The following is a 19,310-nucleotide window of genomic DNA, read 5'->3' as shown; positions in this document are numbered from 1 at the left end:
TTTTTAATCATTCATCTTAGCAGTGGGATTTACATGAAAAGGGAAACAAATTAAGTTTGAGTGAAAATCTAAAATTTTTGCACTCTCTGGTCAACTGACTCAGTGAATCAAATGACTCAAAAAATCCGATTCACTTTGGTGAGTGACTCATTAACACTCGATTCAGTAAAAAGAATCAAATTTACCATCACTACTGTAGATAATTACAGGGCTTCACCACAAGGAGGAAGCAGTTCTGAGTATGGCAGGATACTGCAAGTCTTTACCACAAGGTAAAGTTTGTCAGACAAGAAAGAGACTGCAGACTGATCACATCTACAACTACTCTCTCCACTTTCTTTGTGTAAAACAGGTTAGTGTGTTATTATCTCAACACCTTTATAACGACACATAACTCTTTTCTATGTTATTATAATGAAGTTTTTATTTTATCATTATTTCTATTTTATTTTTTCTCAAATGTAGCTCCTAGACACACTTTTTCTGTCCTAATTTGTATCAAAAGTCTTGAATAGATTGACAGATCTAATTTCAATATGATAGAATGATCACTTATATGATTCACTACTATAAATGGGGTGTCGTGTACTCTCATTTTGGGAGATGGCTCAATGTGTTTTTGTTTATTTCTGTTAGTTCTTTTTACATATAATAAGATTAAACAGATGGTTTTAAAAAGATTACAAATTAGGTAATCCCAGTGTTAGCGTTGCTGCACAGATATATTGGTTAAACTGGACCAGAGTTCAGCTGCGAGTTGCAGCATGTTTCAGATGCGACAGATACTTTGAAATCAGACAGATAACATTAACCTCCTAGGACCTGGCGTCCACATATGTGGACATCACATTTTGGGTTGTCTCGACCAGTGCTTCCCAAACTTTTTCCAGCCATGTACCCCTTGAGATCTGTCACCCTCAGCCGCATACCCCCTGCTATGAACGACTCTTAATTAGTGTCTATAAATGCATTGCAATACCGCATGCATAAAAATAAATACTGCAGTCTATTATTTCTCACCACCAAATGAATTTATTAATATATTTTAGTTATGACAAAATTTTAATAACGAACTTTACTACTTAATACTAGCAGTGTATCAAAAGATTTATTAGAATTCACCGTTTTGTCGAGAGCTTAAAGGCCATATATGAACTTTCATTAAACAGAACTTTATTTAATGTGATGGATGTGCTTGAGCAGAGGCACATAGCTCTTCGATGTTTGGCTCAATTTGGGAAAGGCTGAGTCTTGTTTTCCACACAAAGTCTTGCTCTGTGTTTTGTTTTCATGTTTGTTAAAGCAGAAAATTCCCTTTCGCATAAGTATGTGGTGGCGAAAGGCATCAGAGTCTTGGCAGAGCGCTTAGCCAGCGCGGGCTGTTCAGTATGCAGTCCTATCCAGAAATCCGCCAGGGTCTTTTGAGCGTGTTCAACTTTTAGAGATCCATCTGTGGCGATCTCAATTAGGCTCTCCTGATCAGACGGTGATAACGAAGTAGGCACGGCGGTGAACGGGTGACCTATCCAATCATTTGAGCCATTCGTCTCTGGGAAGTATCGGCGTAACTGCACCGCCAGCTCTTGAAGGTGCACGTTACATTCGCGCTTTACACTTTTTAATAGTGTGAGATTATTAGAGCGCAGAAAATCATGCAGCACGGGAAAGACTTCAGTGTTGTTTGTATCGATGCAGTTCTTCCAAAGGTTTAACTTCTTTATCATGGCCTCAACTTTATCTTGAACATTGAATATAGTTGCAGAAACGCCTTGTAATCCGAGATTGAGCTCGTTCAGACGCGAAAATATATCCCACAGATAAGCCAGGCATGTAAGGTACTCTTCATCATGCAAACGTTCAGACAGCTCAAAGGGATGGTTACTGAAGAAAACTTTAAGTTCATCCCTCAGCTCAAAGAAACGGGTCAGCACTTTCCCTCTAGATAGCCAGTGAACCTCTGTGTGAAGTAATAATGTCTCATGCTCGCTGCCCATCTCATTGCACAACGCAGTAAATAAGCGGGAGTCCAGCGGCCTGGCTTTCACAAAGTTAACCATTTTTACGCTCGTGTCCAAAACATGTTTCAAACGGACAGGTATTCCCTTTGCAGCAAGAGCCTCTCGGTGGATGCTGCAGTGTACCCAAGAAGCATTTGGCGTGACTGCTTGCACACGCGAAACCACACCTCCGTGTCTCCCAGTCATGACCCGTGCGCCATCAGTACAGATGCCAACACATCTGTCCCACACGAGTCCATGTGTGTTCATGAATGTGTCCAGCTTTTTAAAAAAAAAATAATAATAATAATAATCTGCGGCAGTTGTCCTTTTTTCCAGCGGTTTACAGGACAGCATGTCCTCCTTGATGGTTCCTCTATGAATGTAGCGCACATATACAAGGAGATGCGCCAGGCCAGCCACATCCATGGATTCATCTAGCTATATTGCATAAAATTCACTGTGGCGTATGCGCAGAAGTAGCTGCTGTAAAACATTTTCTGACATTGCATTGATGCGCCGTGAGTGAGACAGTATTGTTTGATGATGGAATGTAGTGGTGTGCGATATTCACTCAAAAAAATAAAACATTAGATTTACTTAAAAAAGTTATGTCAAGTGGTTCCACACAACTGCTTTAAGTAAGTTTTAAGAAATGTTGTTACTTAGTTTGAACTCAATACTGTTAAGTTAGATTTACGTAAGTGTATTGGCTAAATGTAACTTAATTGCAATGCTTAGCTGATACTTATCTTTGTTGCTTTAAGCCTACATAACTTGTTTAGGCAATATCTTTGTAATACTGTTACTTAGCTGGTACATAACTTTTCTGCTTTAGAAGGACATAACCTGGTTAGGTAGTATCTTTGTAAAACTGTTATGTAGCTGCTACATAACTTTGTTGCTTTTGAATTATATAAAATTGTTAAGTAATTTCTATTCAATACAATTACAAATAAATCATTTACACTGGTTACTTCCATACAAAATAGCAAAGTTTCTTAAAAGTTACTTAAAGCAGTTATGTGGAACCACTTGACATAACATTTTTAAGTAAATCTTAGGGAGATCTTTTAGGAAGAAATGAAGACAGCACCCAAATTATCAAACACAATCCTGCCTTTAATAAGCACATTCAGTGCATATAAAATACTTTTTTCCAAGCACAACAGCTTAACACAAAGTGCAATCAATGCAACTTGTTACAAATTCCAAGTGAATATTTTGTGCAGAAAATGTAGATCATTATAAAGTGCTAACCAACTTGTCGTCAAACTAAAATGATTAAAAAAATGATCCAACAAAGTCCTGTCTTTACTAAGCACATTCAGTGCATATTAAATACTTGTTGACAGACCGAAAAGACTGTAGAGCCGTAGCTTAACACAAAGTGCAATCAATACAGACAACTTGTTACAACTTTAACTAAATACTTTGTGCATAAAACAATATTTTACTTCAAAGATCAGTGAAGTGAAAAAATCCTACATTTTACAAGACGTTTCAGGAATTATTTTCAAACACTGATAAGCATGAAAGAGCAAACTAAACTCATTTAAAACAGTGAAAATTGGCTGTTTTGTTCAAAAACTGTACTGTAAAACAGTGCTACTCAGTTTTTCAAGTTATGGTTACATCCCAAGTTGCAGACAGCTGCCAAATGTCACATTCTTTGAAATATCAAATCACAGTGGCCTAACCGCTAAAACTTTTTAAAATGACAACATACAGAAAATGACAGACAAGTAGTAGAAGAAGTGCAACACCAATTTTTAAAGTAACAGTATTTTGCTAAAATGCAAATGAACATTATTGTTCTCTAAAACTGGTGAATGTTCCCAAGAAACCGTACTGACAATGAAAAAAAGTGTTTATGAACAACTTAACTATACCTGAACATAAAGCATTCAAACTAAGTTAAGCAATAAGGGCCTCCCGCTTCCTCCTCTTTATTCAAGGAGTTTGTTTCTGAGCACTTGAACTTTGTTTGATAGCTTCTTAGCATCAAGTCCCATCAGTACTTTCTGAAAAAACTCAAAAGTGTACCTGAGGTTGGATGGGTAGCTCATGTTTAAAGTGTAGATCAGGCCGAACAACAACACAACAGCAGTGGCAACATCAGGAAGATCTCTGAGCACAGCGACACCCTCAATTATGATACCAATGTCTTCTGCCGGGTCAAGGTCACGCTCTCCTTCTGGTTTGATGACGTAGATGCCAATGAGCGTCTTCTCCATTTCACTTTCGGCCTCATGGAAGTCCACATCCTAAAAAAATAAATAAACATAATAATACAAGTTGCAGGGTTTCTTATCAATTAAAGGGATATTCCACCCAAAGTGGAAATTTGTCTATTACCATATTGCCAAGAGTTGTGAGAAAGTGAGAAGTGAGAAAAAAGCATTTTGTAACCAGCACAGTACATTTCTGATCTTATACCCATTGTTCCTGGTGAGCTCAATAATCATGTCGACTGCAAATGAAAAGTAAAAAGTAACACGACGGATTTGCAGGAGGAGGCGATTTAGACTTGGGCCTACATTACGGTTACGCCAAAGCACCCTGTAACCCGCCATGGCATAGCACTTGGATACAACAACAGTGGTTGAAAAAGCCTCTGGTTTCCATAAATAAACACATATTCGAATATCCATGCACCATGCAGCGGCGGCTTACAGTGTTGTATGTGGTAACCATAATGTATTCCCAAGTCTAAATCTACTCCTCCAAATCCTTCAAGTTACTTATTACTTTTCATTTAAAGTCGACATGATTATTGAGCTCACCAGGAATAATTCGTACCATTAAAGAGTCATTTGCAACCAAAATGCTTATAGTTCCCATTCACTCCATTTTTTAAATGCTAGGCAAAAGCAAATAGTGTCATGGTCCTGGGTCATTTTGACCCAGTGTTCTTAGTTTTTCTGTAGTTTTGTATTTTGTTTCTTATGTCCATTGGATTGTTTGGTTTGGTATTTGGATTCCCTCTGTGTCCATGTTTTTATTGTGGTGTTTGCTCTGGTACAGTGTTCCCATCCTATGTGTTCTGTGTTCTCCTCATCCCCTCGTATTCATCCTTCTTCTCTGCCTCTCTCTCTGCCTCTCTCTCTCCGTGCTCATCTCTGTGTACTGTGTTGTGTTTAAGGTCCACATCTTGGTGTCAGTATCGTCAGTTTCGTGTCCTCCCTGCTCGGCCATGAGTAATTGTCTTCAGCTGTGTTCCCCGTGTGTTCCCACTTCCCTCGTTACCTTCTGTGTATTTATGTCAGAGTGTCCCTTTGTTCTGTGTTGCGTCGTCCCTCTAGGTTGTGTGCATTTTCCGTGTCTTCCCAGCGCCTCAGCTTTTAGTTGCTCCCAGTATAGTTTTATATGACTTCTTATGTTCCTGTTAATAAAGACCGGCCTTTGAGTTCATCCCCGTGTGTCTAGAGCCGTGCATTTGGGTCCTCTCTTGCCTTCACACAGCCGCCGCATGACAAATAGACTGCTGCCGGATCAGGAGAATTATTGCACTGGTTACAAAATTATTTTTTCTCACTTATCTTACTCTGGGTAATATGGTAATAGACCAATTTTCACTTTGGGGTGGAATATCCCTTTAAGCTGCAAAACAGTAGACAGCTCAGAGCGAGATGAGAGGTGTTGGTCCATCATCTAGATTACACGGCAGAACAACAAAGCAGAAAGACAGTACACTCAGCCCACATTACACCCCAACTGTAATGGCAAGGGTCACTCCCGCATAAGCTTGTGCTTTTATATCTCCAATAATGTTCTAATTTTAACTTTTTGTTATAATCTAGTGAATGTGTGTGAGGAAAAATTACCGTCAGTTAAATTTTTATTACTGGAAATTGTTTCTATTTGATTACTTGCCTGATATTCTTTGATCAAGCTGTTCGGATCTTCATTGAGGTAGACTGCAAGTCCTTTCAGCGTACACACTCTTCTCATTGCAACTGTGTCGTTCTGTAAAACATAAAAGCAAATTTGACTTAGCTAAACTTTAAAGACATTTTCAGTTAACTTCAGCAAAATAAATGTATATAATGCTTTGAGGAAAAAAAGTCCATGACACACTACAGAAGCACAACAAAATTTAAAATAAAAAAAATTAAGGAAAGAAGGAACATTATCATTTGAAAAAATGTGACGAGCAAAAAAAGGTAACCACAGGATCCCAAAAAAAACAGAAACCCGACCAAAAACAGCAGCATGAAGAATCCAGTGAGGAAGAGGATGAACAAGAGGTCACACCAAAGCCAGCCTGAACAGAGGATTTTTTTTTTAAAGTAAACCACTGAGTCCACTGATCTAAGGCTTAGGAGGAGAATTCCAGAGTTTGGGGGCCACAGCAGCAATGATCTGTCACTTTTGGTCTTTGGACTGTTGTGCACTACCAGGCTTTGATCACTGGACCTCAGGGACCTGCTGGGGGTGTTGGGACTGAGAAGATCTCCATTGTATGATGGTGCTTGTCCATGTAAGGCCCTAAGGACCAGAACCAGGATCTTGAAATGAACCTTGAAGTTGACCAGCAGCCAGTGACGCTGGAAGAGAAGCGGGGTGATGTGGGTATGTTTGGAGGACTTGAACAGGAGGTTTTGCAAGGACAAATGAAAAAACAGTTGTAGTATTAAGCCAGGGTTTCCCATAACCCTGGTCCTCAGGGCCCACTGTTCTGCATGTTTTCCATATCTCTGCTTGAGTTTGGGTCACTGAACTCGTGTGTTGCACAGTGTGTCACGTCTCTAGAGTCCTAACGGTGTGTTCACACCGAACGCGATGGGCGCGTGAAAAAAGCCCCAAACGCCCCTAACTTGACGCGTGCACATTCGCACCTCTACGCGTGTCCAAGAAAAATCCATCGCGCCCCAAAATATCATATTTTAACGCGCGTGAACCGGAAATGTGGGAGGGATGTGGGAGGAAGTTTTGCAAGACCGGTATCTTTGCAAGATGGCAGCTGTCGAGCTAGCGCTTGAAGAGAGAGTCTCCCTTCTCTATTTACTGTGGAGAGCAGAGTAGCGGCGTAAAGGACATCCTTGCCGTACCTGGGTCCATCAGGTCCTCCAGAGGCGTGAGCAGTTTGGTGAGTTTCACCACTTGCTCCAGGAGCTGCGCCTGGATGACGGCCGATTCCAGCGCTATCACCGTCATTCACTCGGCCAGTTTGAGGACCTGCTGTCCCGCGTCAGTCCCAGAATCGCCCGCCTAGACACCAATTACAGGCGCTCAATCCCACCTGCAGAGCGCCTGTCCGTCTGCCTGAGGTTAGTAAAAGTGTTTAATACGGTAGTCCTTTATTGATACCTGTGCTAATATGCTAAACCATCCATTTATACACTGCTAACATGGATGTGCTATGCTAACAGTGAATGCTGTCGGTGTTTACTGAAAGCAAACTGTGGTACAAAGACGACTGTTTATAATATTTCTAGTGATACTCAGAAGGTCTCATCAAGCCCCGATTTAATTCGATTTATGCTGTTATCAGTGTTTGCGATGATAGCATGGCTGTGGTGTCACATCAATGTATGCGCTCGGTGTTTGCTGATATCAAACTGTAGCATTAGCACCACTGAGTTAACCTTTGTAGTGATACTCACTCCTTTTTATTTAGACCTGGTTTAATTCTGGGATAGTTGAATATTTGTATATAATCCCTGCAGCTGTCAGACTCTATAGCAGGGGTCACAGCCTTTATTAAAACAGAGTTAGATAAAACTGTGAACAGTTTGGTTCATCTCTAGTTACATGGTTCTATCTTGATAAGCTGTCTTATCACAGATTAATTTTTCAAAAATATTAATGATTTAAGCAAGGAAAGGGCTACATGTCAACACACAACTCTTTATTTCTATTAATGTCTTACTTCATTCCTACCTGATTGACATGTTTAGGAATTATGAGTGATTGGCTCACTGTAGTGGCAAAAGTTGCTACCAATCAAATTATGATATGTTAAAGTTAAAACAAAACACAACTGTTTTAGATATTATCTAATATACATTTTGTAATTATCCTTATAATTACAAAATGTTTTATGTAAGATTCATGTTTTGTAATTTAAATCTGACATCACAAAAGTATTTTGGAATTTGAATAATGTATTTTGTAACTGCAGTACACATAATACTGATTTTGAACAATTTTGTCCAGGTTCCTTGTCACCGCGGACTCCTTCAGCACCAAGCGTTCAGTTACAGAGTCGGTGTGTCAGATCACCCCCCAGGCAGCGACGGCCATCTGGGACTGTCTAGTGGACGACTTCATGGCTGTGCCTTCACCTGGAGACTGGCGGTCCATCACAGAGGGACTTCAGGAGCGCTGGAATTTCCCTCTGTGCTGTGCAGCTCTGGATGGGAAGCACGTCCAGACAAAGGCACCCCATATATCATATAGGAGACACACACATTGATATACACTAAATATTTATTTCATTTCTTTTTTGTGGTGCCCAAATTTATGCACCTGCTTGATTTTGTTTAAATAATTATTGCACACTTTTTGTAAATCCAGTAAACTTCTTTTCACTTCTCAAATATCACTGTGTGTGTCTCCTATATGATATATTTAACTGACATTTTTTATTGTAACAACCAACGATTTATACAGGAAAATGATGTCTATTAACAAGGTTGCCCAAACTTCTGCATCCCACTGTATCAGTATATTTTGTCATTAGTATAATATGAAATAAATTCTACATGTGTCAAGTCATGTGCCAACATTTGCTGTGTAGTAGAACTGAGACATTAGTCATTATAAAAATTTATTTGAAATAATATTAAAATTCTCACACAGAAATACATTAAACATAAATATATAAAATATAAGTATTTACAGAGAGACAGGAATAAAAAGGACCAGCTGCTCTCCAGAGCAGGAACCAGGCTGAGGAGGAAATGCTCCATTGGAGACTGGTGTGGCTCCAGCTCCACCACCGATGGACCGTCCTGGGACCCGTCCCTCATCTGCCTCGGAGCCGTCCTCCCCTGTGGGCCTGTAAAACAGCACAAAACACAAAGAAATGAGAAGGCTGCTACTAGATTTTAATTTCAACATTGAGAAAAAAACAAAAACAAAAACAGGATATAATCAGATTGGTTGTAGATCTTTAGTAAAGGTGATCACAAGGCAATCCCACCGGCTAAAAAGGTATCAGTGCTTGCTGTACATACCTGTGGGTGCAGCAGCAGGAGCTCAGGGACTGGGAAGCCAGGAGAATCAACAGGGGATGCTCTGCTTCAGAATCAGTTGGTTCTAACAGGTTGAATATAATAATCATAGAGAAAGTATATACAGGGGTCCCTCATTTATTGCAGCAGGGGTTCTCAGAATAACTAGCCCCTGGCCACGCACTTTATACACTGTTTTCCACACACACACATGAACATTGGTCACAGTTCTCACAATTGATTCTCAAAGTGCAAGCCTTTGTAGATTGCAAAACGTAAAAGTATTAATATGCCGCGGTTTGTCTTCATCTGCCTGCCACTTTCGTGCGCCTTTTTCCCTCGCGGTGCAGGTGTCTATTTCCGAATGAGGCTCATAGTTATGGGTGTTTTTGTGCTGTTTTTCTATTGGACGTGATGGTTATCAAAACCAAACATGATAAATTTGGCAAGCGCAGGAGACACGACACGGAGCAGATTTGTCAATCAGGCTGCAGAATGCAATGCTGTACGGTGCAAAAAAAAAGAAAAAGAAAATTTAAAAAAAGAGGCAGTGACGGATGAACAGCGGGACCACTGTGTGCTGTTTATTAATAAACAATAAAATATATTCCTAAATGACAACATGCCTAAAAGCAGAACGGTATTTGTACGTCAGTGGGAAAATAGCGGTGGCTTGCTAGCTTTTGTGCGGCTTCCCCGGGTCAGTGAAAACTTTAGAGAAAACTTAAGGAAAATGAATGAACTTACCAGGTTGCCCGATCTCTTTACATATCTTCCTCCAAGCTCGTCCTTTATATTCCTGTCTCGGTCCAGAAAGCAGCTGGTGTCGTACGGCTCCGGGTTGTTTGCTACGGCATTGATTAGCCTTCCTTCTATTGAAGAATAAAGGGCTTTGGCTGGATCTGCCCCTTTGAACTAGGTAACAGCCACGTCACCAGGCTCCTGATTGGTTGTCGCGGCGAGATTTGACGCTGAAGTTCAGATTTTTCCAACTCGAGCGGGGGACGCGAAACGCGTGTATGCACAAAATGCAACACATAAACTCACGCGCGTGGTTTTTTTCGCGAGTCAAACGCCTGAAACGCGCTACACTCACGTTTTCGCGACGCAAATCTGCTTCCGAATTTTCGCGGGAGCCGCAATCGCGGGTCAGCGCGCCTTTCCATCTTTACATGTAAGCCTGACGCTCTGCCTGCCTCTATCGCGTTCGGTGTGAACACACCGTAAGAGAGTTGCATGGGCAGCCGTGTGCGACGGCCGAAAAAACGCACGGTGTGATCCCGGCACAAAACAACCAACAGCAGAGGACATCCAGGACCACAATCTGAATATTACAGACAACACCAACAAGTACCAGATTCAAAACTGTTTGTAAGGTAAAGCATGTTGGTGCAATAGCTTTACTTTTGAGCTGATTTTATAAGACAGACCATCGCATCATTACAGAGTGATAAATCCAAATCTGTGAGCCGCGTAAATGCGGCAAGGCGCAAAGGTGAAAAGTGATAAAACTCGATTCTGATACGTTTTGCCTCGTAGTAATATTGCCGCTTGAGTCCCTCACCTTTGTTCGCTGAACGCACATCAAGCGTTCTTGTCACAGAGGGAAGTCCCCCGTAGTGGAGCCAGAGCAGCGCGCTGCCTCGGTTGACAGCAGAAGTAAATAACACAGGCAGACCATGGGCTGCTCAGCTTGTTTATGATCAACTGGACGGACGCAGTGATACTACGTTCTTTTGGCCGTTAAGAAGACAGATCGCTCGTCTGTTTACCATGGTCGCTGAAGGGTAAGCTTTGTACTTCAGAATTTCTGAAGACAAGCTCTCTAAAATGTCAGACTTGAGCTTTGGTTTTAGGGTTAAAAGTGTTCCATTGGCTTGGAATTCCTGGTTGCCTTTTGTCAATTGCAGCTCTACATCGAAGCTAAACTCAGGTATGCGAAAGTCCAGTGGCCAGGCTTCTGATCGCAGCGTGGAGTTTGCTGAGCTCGAGGAGCTTGATGACCTGGATTCTGGCGATGACAGTATATCTGTGTCATAATCAGGGTTGTGGCCAGAGCAGGGGCTACCCAAGTTAAATGAGGACACACTGCTTTCATTACTACCAGTGGATGTTTCTGGTACACCTGTTTTAATCACTTTTATTTTGTCCATGTCTTTTAGATCAAATGTGGATGTCATGTTAAGGAACTGATTAAAATCTGTGTCCATGTACTGCAATCTGAACTGTTCAGAAACTCCGCACTGATTTTCAATCTCCGCTTTGAGCTCGTTAACATTCTTTGGTATCCCCAAAGGAAGGGTTAACTTGAGTGCGTTGTTCTCCCCCAGGATTATCAGAAGCTTTGTTGGGGCTGTCATTTCTGATGTCCCAATCTCCAACTGTTACTCTAAAAAATAAGTGCAAGAACATGAGCAGGTGGTTCCCAAACTTCAGTACATGTTACAATGGTGAAGCAGGTATTTTTTTAGTGGTATTCAGAATTTTGCAGCACAATTTTTTTTCTAGTATTTTTACAAGGCTTGAAACATATCCGAGTAGATTTAAGTTCTGGTCCAACTATTTTTAAGAACCAAACTTTGAGAAGAACTGCTATACAGCACATAAATTAAATCGGCAACATGGACATTAAAATTACCTGAACAGTGTATGTATCTCTTTAATGTAACCATGCGAGAAGCTCCGACTTGGTAGTCACAAAGTGGATAACAATCCACCAGATCCTCATGTGCAACAAGAGAAATTTCCTTTGGAGATGGGTCAATTTTGAAGGATCCATAGTGTTCAGTGTACCACGAGCTCAGTTTTTTTACTATAAACACCAACGAATCTGCCAAAATACACATCTGCAGGATTTCAGCAAACTCTGGCAGACCCCCCAGTGATCCATGTACTATTAACATGCCCTTCCTGTAGTAGATGCCCGCAACAGACACACTCTGGGCAAGGCTAACTACAGCTGTGTCAGGGTACTTTTCAGCAAGACAATGTGCAATTTCACGTTTGAGAAGTTCTACTGGGACTGCCGAGACTCGTGAAACCTCAAAAGTGGCTTTGCTACAGCCTGATGAATGCATGTAATGGCCAATCATGAGCTGGTGTTTGGTTGACAAAGACAGGGTTATGTTTTTGAAGCAGTTTGTGTGTCTAGCAACTTTTTAAAAAAATGTGTGCTTTGCCTCGAATCTGATTGTCCATAATAAGGCAAGTGGACCAAAATGGCGAATTATTGAGGGATAATGAGCCAGAAAGTGATGTTTTGGCAATGGTCTTCTATCTGGGCATACTTCTTTGTACCTTTGATGGTGGTCTAAAATCTTACTCTCCAGGTATGCAACTGAGTCACTGTTATGAACAGGACACACAACAAGCTCAACAATATTCTTCAAATCTAGTAGAAGTTCCCAAGCTGGTTCGTTTTCAGGTATGTGTTGTCCAATAATAAGTGGCAGAAGTCTTAGTAAACACCAATTTTCATGTGCATTGCCACCAACAGTTTTTTTACTAAGAAAATTGTGAGGCAATTTCTGAGGGCGATTAGTCTGATCCCCTCCTTTGTAGGGAAATGACTGAACAAGTCTATTTAGATTTTCAAAAGTGATGTACTTCTTGCCTATTAGTATTCGAAGGCACTCAGCTATCTCAAAAGGCACAATACCTTCAAAAAGGTCATGTGCAAGATCAGGGGGGAATCCTGCAGTGACCTTGAAGAAAGACAGACTGTCTGCCAAGACACACGAGCTTTTCACACCACAACAAGCTACCCCTGTCTCACGTGCAGTTGCTATGTGTACACGATGGAGCTCCTCACTTCTCAGAGAAAAGTCACTATTTGTAGCTTTTGATTCAATCTCTGAGCGTGTAGCAGTACAAAACCTGCAAAAGTAATCTCCAGAAAAACTTTCCACAAAACCGGCCAATCCATGAGCTCCGAGGCTGTCTGCCACTACATATTGGACAGTGCCTTTAAAGTTGATCCCTAAATTGTCAGTGAACACTCCCTGCTGCTCTAAAATGACAAGGTCTTGCAAAAGTGGCTCAAATATTTTTGGATAGCCAAAGGTCCTAAGGTCCTCACTTTTGCACAAGAGAGCCAAATAAATAGAAGAGAGGGATGAATGACTACCTGGTGGCAAGTTACCTAAAATCCAGTAAACTGAGCAAAGTTTATGCTTTTTCCGTGATGTCCCCAATGGATTGCAAATTTCGAAATCATCAACATAAAGACAAATAGAGATTCTTAGTTCACCGCCTGAGAAAAACTCATTATTTTGAAAATGTAGACCATCTTTATATGATGTATACTTTTCCTTATTTACAAAAGGATTCTGATTGTGGCTAGTGACAAATTTGTTCAGTATGTTTTCTTGTTTAAATATCTGCTGTAATGATTTTAGAATAGGAATATACTGAAAGGTCCTCTTGCTTTGGGAGTCGAGAATGTATTCAATTGGATCAATAACTTCAAAATGTTTTCTGTAATACTGTCTGCGTTTGAAGGCAGTGGCAAGTGTGCCGTCCTTTTCTATGGCTTTTAACAAAGGGTTAAAAGAAACTGCCTTTGTCAGTTCTTCAATAACAGGCTGGTCTAGACAAAGGTTATGATTCTTGAGTATGTCTACAATTACTTGATTTGTCAAAGGCACTGATGCACAGCTTATCAGGTAGTGCAATTCTGAAAGCAACTCGTCAATTGCTATGCTGGGAACATGAAAATAGTTTTCCAACTTAAGTAAAAGAGATGCAAAATTAAGTTCTATTACATTTGCCAAATCTTCAGTCTCACTTGTAGTTGTATCGTGATCAATATTTGCACTTATGTCCTCTTTTACAATAGTGTCTGTACTGTCATCAGCTGATTTTTGGCCTACAATAGTGTTAGCAATACCGATTTTAAAGTCTTTTAAGGTATAAGGATTGTGTTTCCTATTTCGATGAGACTTGAATGTACCATAGATATTTGTTTTGAAAGAACAACCCTCAAACATGCAATGCACAGTCTCGTTACATTTTAGATGGTTGTTAATGTGAGAAAAATACTCCTGCTCTGAAGCTATGTTGCAGCAGGAACACAAATGGCAGTTAAATGTTGCCAAACTCACAGACTTGTCTAGAGTTCTTTGGGTATGTGATCTGCTTAAGTGGCTATGTAGAGCATTCCATGTTTTGAAAACACAGACACAATCAGAATAGGCACATGGATACTGCTGTCTACTATGAACTAACCTGTAGTGTTTTAATAACAGAGCTCGTGATGACACCACTTTTTTGCACAATTTGCACTGCCACATCAACGTATCTGGGGGAGAAGCACAAAAGACATTTTCATTACACTGTCCCTGAAAAAACTAAATAATTTGCACATTCAATCAATCAATCAATCAATCTTTATTTATAAAGCACTTTTCATACAGAAAAAATGTAGCACAAAGTGCTTTACATAGTTAAAAGCAGCCCACCCCACCCTCCAACTCACTCCCCACACTCTCAATACACATATATCCCCCCACCCCCACACACACATACACACACGCGCACACTTAAAGAGTAAAAATTGGGCTGGGCTCGCATGAGCCAAGTGAGGAAACATTATAACAGAGAGCCGTCTGCACCGGGAGCCGGTCACAGACCGCAGCCTCCGGGCTGGGCACACAGCAGGAGGGAGGCCAAGGAGCCCCCCAACCAGGCTGAGAGGACCCCAGAGACCAGCAGCCACGGTCAATAACAGCCCCGGTGCAGAGAGCGCCCTCCGAGGAAACACTGGAGATATGACGCAATACGATATATACAGGGTAAAATGATAAAATAAATAAGAACAGGATACAATATAAATATAAATATAAATAGAGTAAGAAGATTAAAAAATGAATAAGAATAAAATCAAAAAATATTAGGTAAATCCTAAATTAATAATAGAATAACAGGATAGAATAAATAAGCATAAAAAATAAATAAACGCTAAGTAAAAGCTAAATTAAAAAGGTGGGTCTTGAGCCTGTTCTTAAAAACATGTACGTTCTCTGCGGCCCTGAGCTCCTCCGGCAGGCTGTTCCACAGACGAGGACCATACCACTGAAAAGCTGCCTCTCCGTGAGTATGTGTCCTGACTTTAGGGACAATCAAAAGGCCAGCACCAGAGGACCTCAGGGTCCGCGAGGGTTCGTATGGTAAAAGCAGATCTGAGAGATAAGAAGGCCCAAGACCATTAAGACATTTAAAAACCAATAAAAGAACTTTAAAATCGATCCTGAAACACACGGGGAGCCAGTGCAGCGATTCTAAAACCGGTGTAATGTGGGCCCGCCCTCTGGTCTTCGTCAGCACACGAGCTGCCGAGTTTTGCAAGAGTTGTAAAGTTGAAATATTCTTCTTAGGAAGACCAGAGAGCAGGGCATTACAGTAATCAATGCGACTGGTAATAAAAGCATGCATCAGCATCTCCGTGTTGGCCCGAGAGAGAATAGGGCGAACTCTGGCTATATTTTTTAGATGATAGAATCCAATTTTGGTTACATGTTTAACATGTGGGATAAAACCAAGCTCAGAGTCAAAAATAACACCCAGGTTTTTCACTTGTAGCGAAGGACATAGTGAAAATGCCTCTAATTTAGACAAGAGTTTCTCTCTCTGAGCCTCAGGACCGACAATTAAAACTTCAGTTTTGTCCTGGTTAAGCTGTAAAAAGTTTTCTGCCATCCAAGATCGTATATCCAAGATACAGTTAAAAAGGGCATCCATTGGTCTGGTGTCATCAGGAGACACGGAGATGTACAGCTGCGTGTCATCAGCGTAACTGTGGAAGTTCACTCCATGCCTCCTGATGACACTGCCGAGAGGCAACATATACAAATTAAAAAGTACAGGGCCTAGAACCGACCCTTGAGGCACACCACATGTCATTTCATGGATCTTAGAGGAGCATGTATCCATACTCACCATAAAAGATCTGTCAGAGAGATAGGAAGTGAACCAGTTGTGTACAGCACCAGAGAGGCCCACCATGTGTTTTAGTCTGTTTAAAAGAATAGCGTGGTCTACTGTATCAAAGGCTGCGCTTAGATCCAGTAGCACCAGGACTGAGAGCTTTTGGGCGTCCCAGTTACATCTAAGATCATTTAAAACCTTTAGGAGAGCAGTCTCTGTGCTGTGGTTCACCCTAAATCCAGACTGGAATATCTCCAGGATCTGTCTATCATTGACAAAATCAGTAATCTGAGTAAAAACAAGTTTTTCTAAGACTTTACTTAAAAATGGTAAGTTGGATACAGGTCTGTAGTTATTAAAATCATTACAATCCAAATTGCTCTTCTTCAGAAGGGGCCTCACCACCGCCGTTTTAAAGGCAGCAGGGAAGACACCCAACTGAAGAGAGCAATTCATCATGTATAAAAGCTCAGCCTCAAAAAATCCATAAAGTGTTTTAAAGAGTGAAGAGGGGATTGGATCTAAAAGACATGTGGTGGGTCTCACTGTGGAGAAAACCTTCTGAAAATTCTCAGCATTAACCAGGACAAAGCTGTCCAGTGTCTCCTCAGGTACAATCGAGCCCTCAGATGTGTTTACAAACATATCACGATTAGATAAAATATCAGATCTGATGGCGCTGATCTTTCCCCTGAAGTGGTCTGCAAACTGCTCACAGAGTGAGTCTGTGGGGGTTCTTTTGGAGCTTTTAAAATCAGGGTTAAATAAATGATCTATGGTGGAAAAGAGGACCTTGGGATTATTTTTGTTAATACTGATTATTTTGGCGAAGTATGAATTTCTTGACTTCCTTAATGTATTATTGTACATTTTAAGTTGCTCGGAAAATATTTGATGGTTGATATTATTTTTATTTTTCCTCCATCTCCTTTCTGCTGCCCTGCAATTTCTTTTGAGTTTTTTGACTTCTTCGTTTCTCCAGGGTGATGCATGTTTTACGTTAATCTTTTTGGTGGTGAGTGGAGCAACGGAGTCAAGGCTTTTCTTCAGTTTGCTGTTAAAATAACTAAAAATCAAATCGCAGGGTGCAGGTAAAATCACAGGGGGGCATTTGACTAAAACCCTGGTAAAATTTGCAGTCACTTCAGAGGTTAGATAGCGCCTCCTCACAGTTCGCACTGAGGTCTTCCGCTGAATAAAACCGGTGATGTTAAAAAACACACAGTAGTGGTCAGAGACAGCCAAGTCAACAACAGAGGACACGCTGGTGGACAGCCCATGGGTGATGACCAGGTCCAGAGTGTGTCCTCTGTTGTGAGTCGGCTGCGTGACGTGCTGGATAAAATCCAAACAGTGAAGAATGTTTAAGAATTCTTTTGTTGCAGGGTCAGAAGGATTATCTATGTGCAGGTTAAAATCACCGGTTAAAATTATCATATTATATTTTGAATGTATGTTTGTTAAAAATTCTGAGAATTCCTTGATAAAAGCAGCGCTGTCTTTAGGTGGTCTATAAATTGTGACAGATAAAACTGGAGGGCTGCTGAAAACAATAGCATGGAATTCAAAAGTGGTAAAATGATCAAATAAAATTTGTTTGGTGGTGAGTGTGTTGTTGGCTAAAGATGCAGTCCCACCACCTCTCTTACCACTTCTAATAGAAAAAGAGAAACTAAAATTTGGTGGGGAGGCCTCAGTGAGAACAACTGGTGCATCCGAGCCCAGCCATGTTTCAGTTAAAAATAAACAGTCAAGTTTATTATCTAAGATTAAATCATTAATAATAAAAGACTTGTTCGACAGAGAGCGTACATTTAAAAGTGCCATACTGATTGAGACTGGTGGATTATTGACAATAGAGTTGAATGGATGTTGATATTTTTGAAGAGGCCGGAGGTTATTAATGTTTTTGGAGTTACTGGATTTATGATAATTCTGTTGCTCTCTGTTTGTGATTATGACGGGTATTGTGTTGACTGTGGGAGAGAAAGGTCCTAGTCCAGAGTTTTGTGTATTACTGTTAAAAGTGGAACAAATATAGGAGCTGGGACCAGGGGAGCATCAGTCAGTGGCAGACAGTGGCGATGTGCGGGAGTGCTGTACGCCAAATGCCAAATTGGCGGACAGCAAACGGCGTCCCCAGGCGTTGAGGTGGAGCCCGTCTGCCCCAAAAAGATGCCTCCTCTCCCAGAAGGCATCAAAGTTGTTAATAAAACCCATGCCGTGGGAGATACAGGCAGAGGAAAGCCAGGTGTTAAGGCTGAGCAGCCGGCTGAAACGGCCTATCCCTCTGCCACAGGTGGGGGTGGGCCCAGAGATAAAAGCACTCACCTGCAACTGACCAAGGAGGCTGAAGAGTTCGAGGAAGTCCAACTTCAGCAGCTCAGATTGCTGTTTGGGGATGTCATTGGTGCCGATGTGGATGATGAGCCGGTTAACCTGTGGGTGGGATGCCAGAATGTTGGGAATTCTGTCCACTATGTCAACAACAGTGGCTCCCGGGAACGACAGCGTGAGCGCCCCCCTCATCCGCACGTTCCTGACGATGGAATCCCCGAGGACCAGCGTGGAGAGAGGAGGTGCCACCGAGGGCTGTTGGCCATCTGAGACGCCCGCGCCGCGACACCGGGGGTGTTCAGATTGAGATGCGCCAGCCGGACTGCGTGAGTGACTCCCAGGTAGCAGCGCTGTGGGTCCTCTTCTCCGAGGAGCCGGGGTAAAGCACAGCTCTCCGCGGTGAGTTTGCACCACAGCGTCGGGTTGCCCGCCGCGGCTCCGGGGGCGTAGTGGTGGAGATGGCGCAGACCTCAGCGACACAGCGGGATGGCGAGGGCTAGCGGTCAGAGGAGGAAAGTCCACAGGATCCAGGACATTGAATTTATTCTCCAATACTACCGCACCGGAGGGGTGAGGGTGCGAGAGACGGATCCTCCTGCCCCCTCTGCAGCCACCACGCGTCTCAACCATGGTCCATGGCGCTGGTTGGAGTGGAGTGGAGCTGACCAGAGCCTTGGGTCTGGCCCCTAGCTGAAACCAGGAGTTCTCGTCCTTGGCAGAAGCACCAGCGACGCAAGTTGAGAGCCTGTGTTGACTGTTGGCGGGATCTTGGGACACAGCAGCTGGATGGTGCACTGTGTCGGCTAGCTCAGCGCTAGTAGCGGTGGTTTGAGCTTTGCCAAGGAGGATCGTGTCAAGTTCGCATTCAGCC

At 41.9% G+C, this 19,310-nt stretch overlaps 1 protein-coding gene across 1 annotated transcript in view; it reads left to right on the top strand.

The window, feature by feature from the left end:
* Nucleotides 1-299: 299 nt before the first annotated feature.
* The window catches only part of LOC146549708 (CMP-N-acetylneuraminate-beta-galactosamide-alpha-2,3-sialyltransferase 1-like), a 41,895-nt gene continuing 22,884 nt past the window's right edge, over nucleotides 300-19,310 (top strand). Inside the window, exon 1 of the mRNA XM_085261981.1 lies at nucleotides 300-352. The gene's annotated coding sequence lies outside the window, so the exon portion shown is untranslated. The remainder of the gene's footprint in view (nucleotides 353-19,310) is intronic.

This window comes from Mchenga conophoros, linkage group LG22 (assembly GCF_057382185.1).
Source record: "Mchenga conophoros isolate Kocher_MC1m ecotype Shallow Benthic linkage group LG22, M_conophoros_male_GT1.1, whole genome shotgun sequence".
NCBI classification, from domain to species: Eukaryota; Metazoa; Chordata; class Actinopteri; order Cichliformes; family Cichlidae; genus Mchenga; species Mchenga conophoros.
The sequence above is the reverse complement of the archived record's forward strand: the minus strand, read 5'-3'. Positions and strand labels throughout refer to the sequence as shown.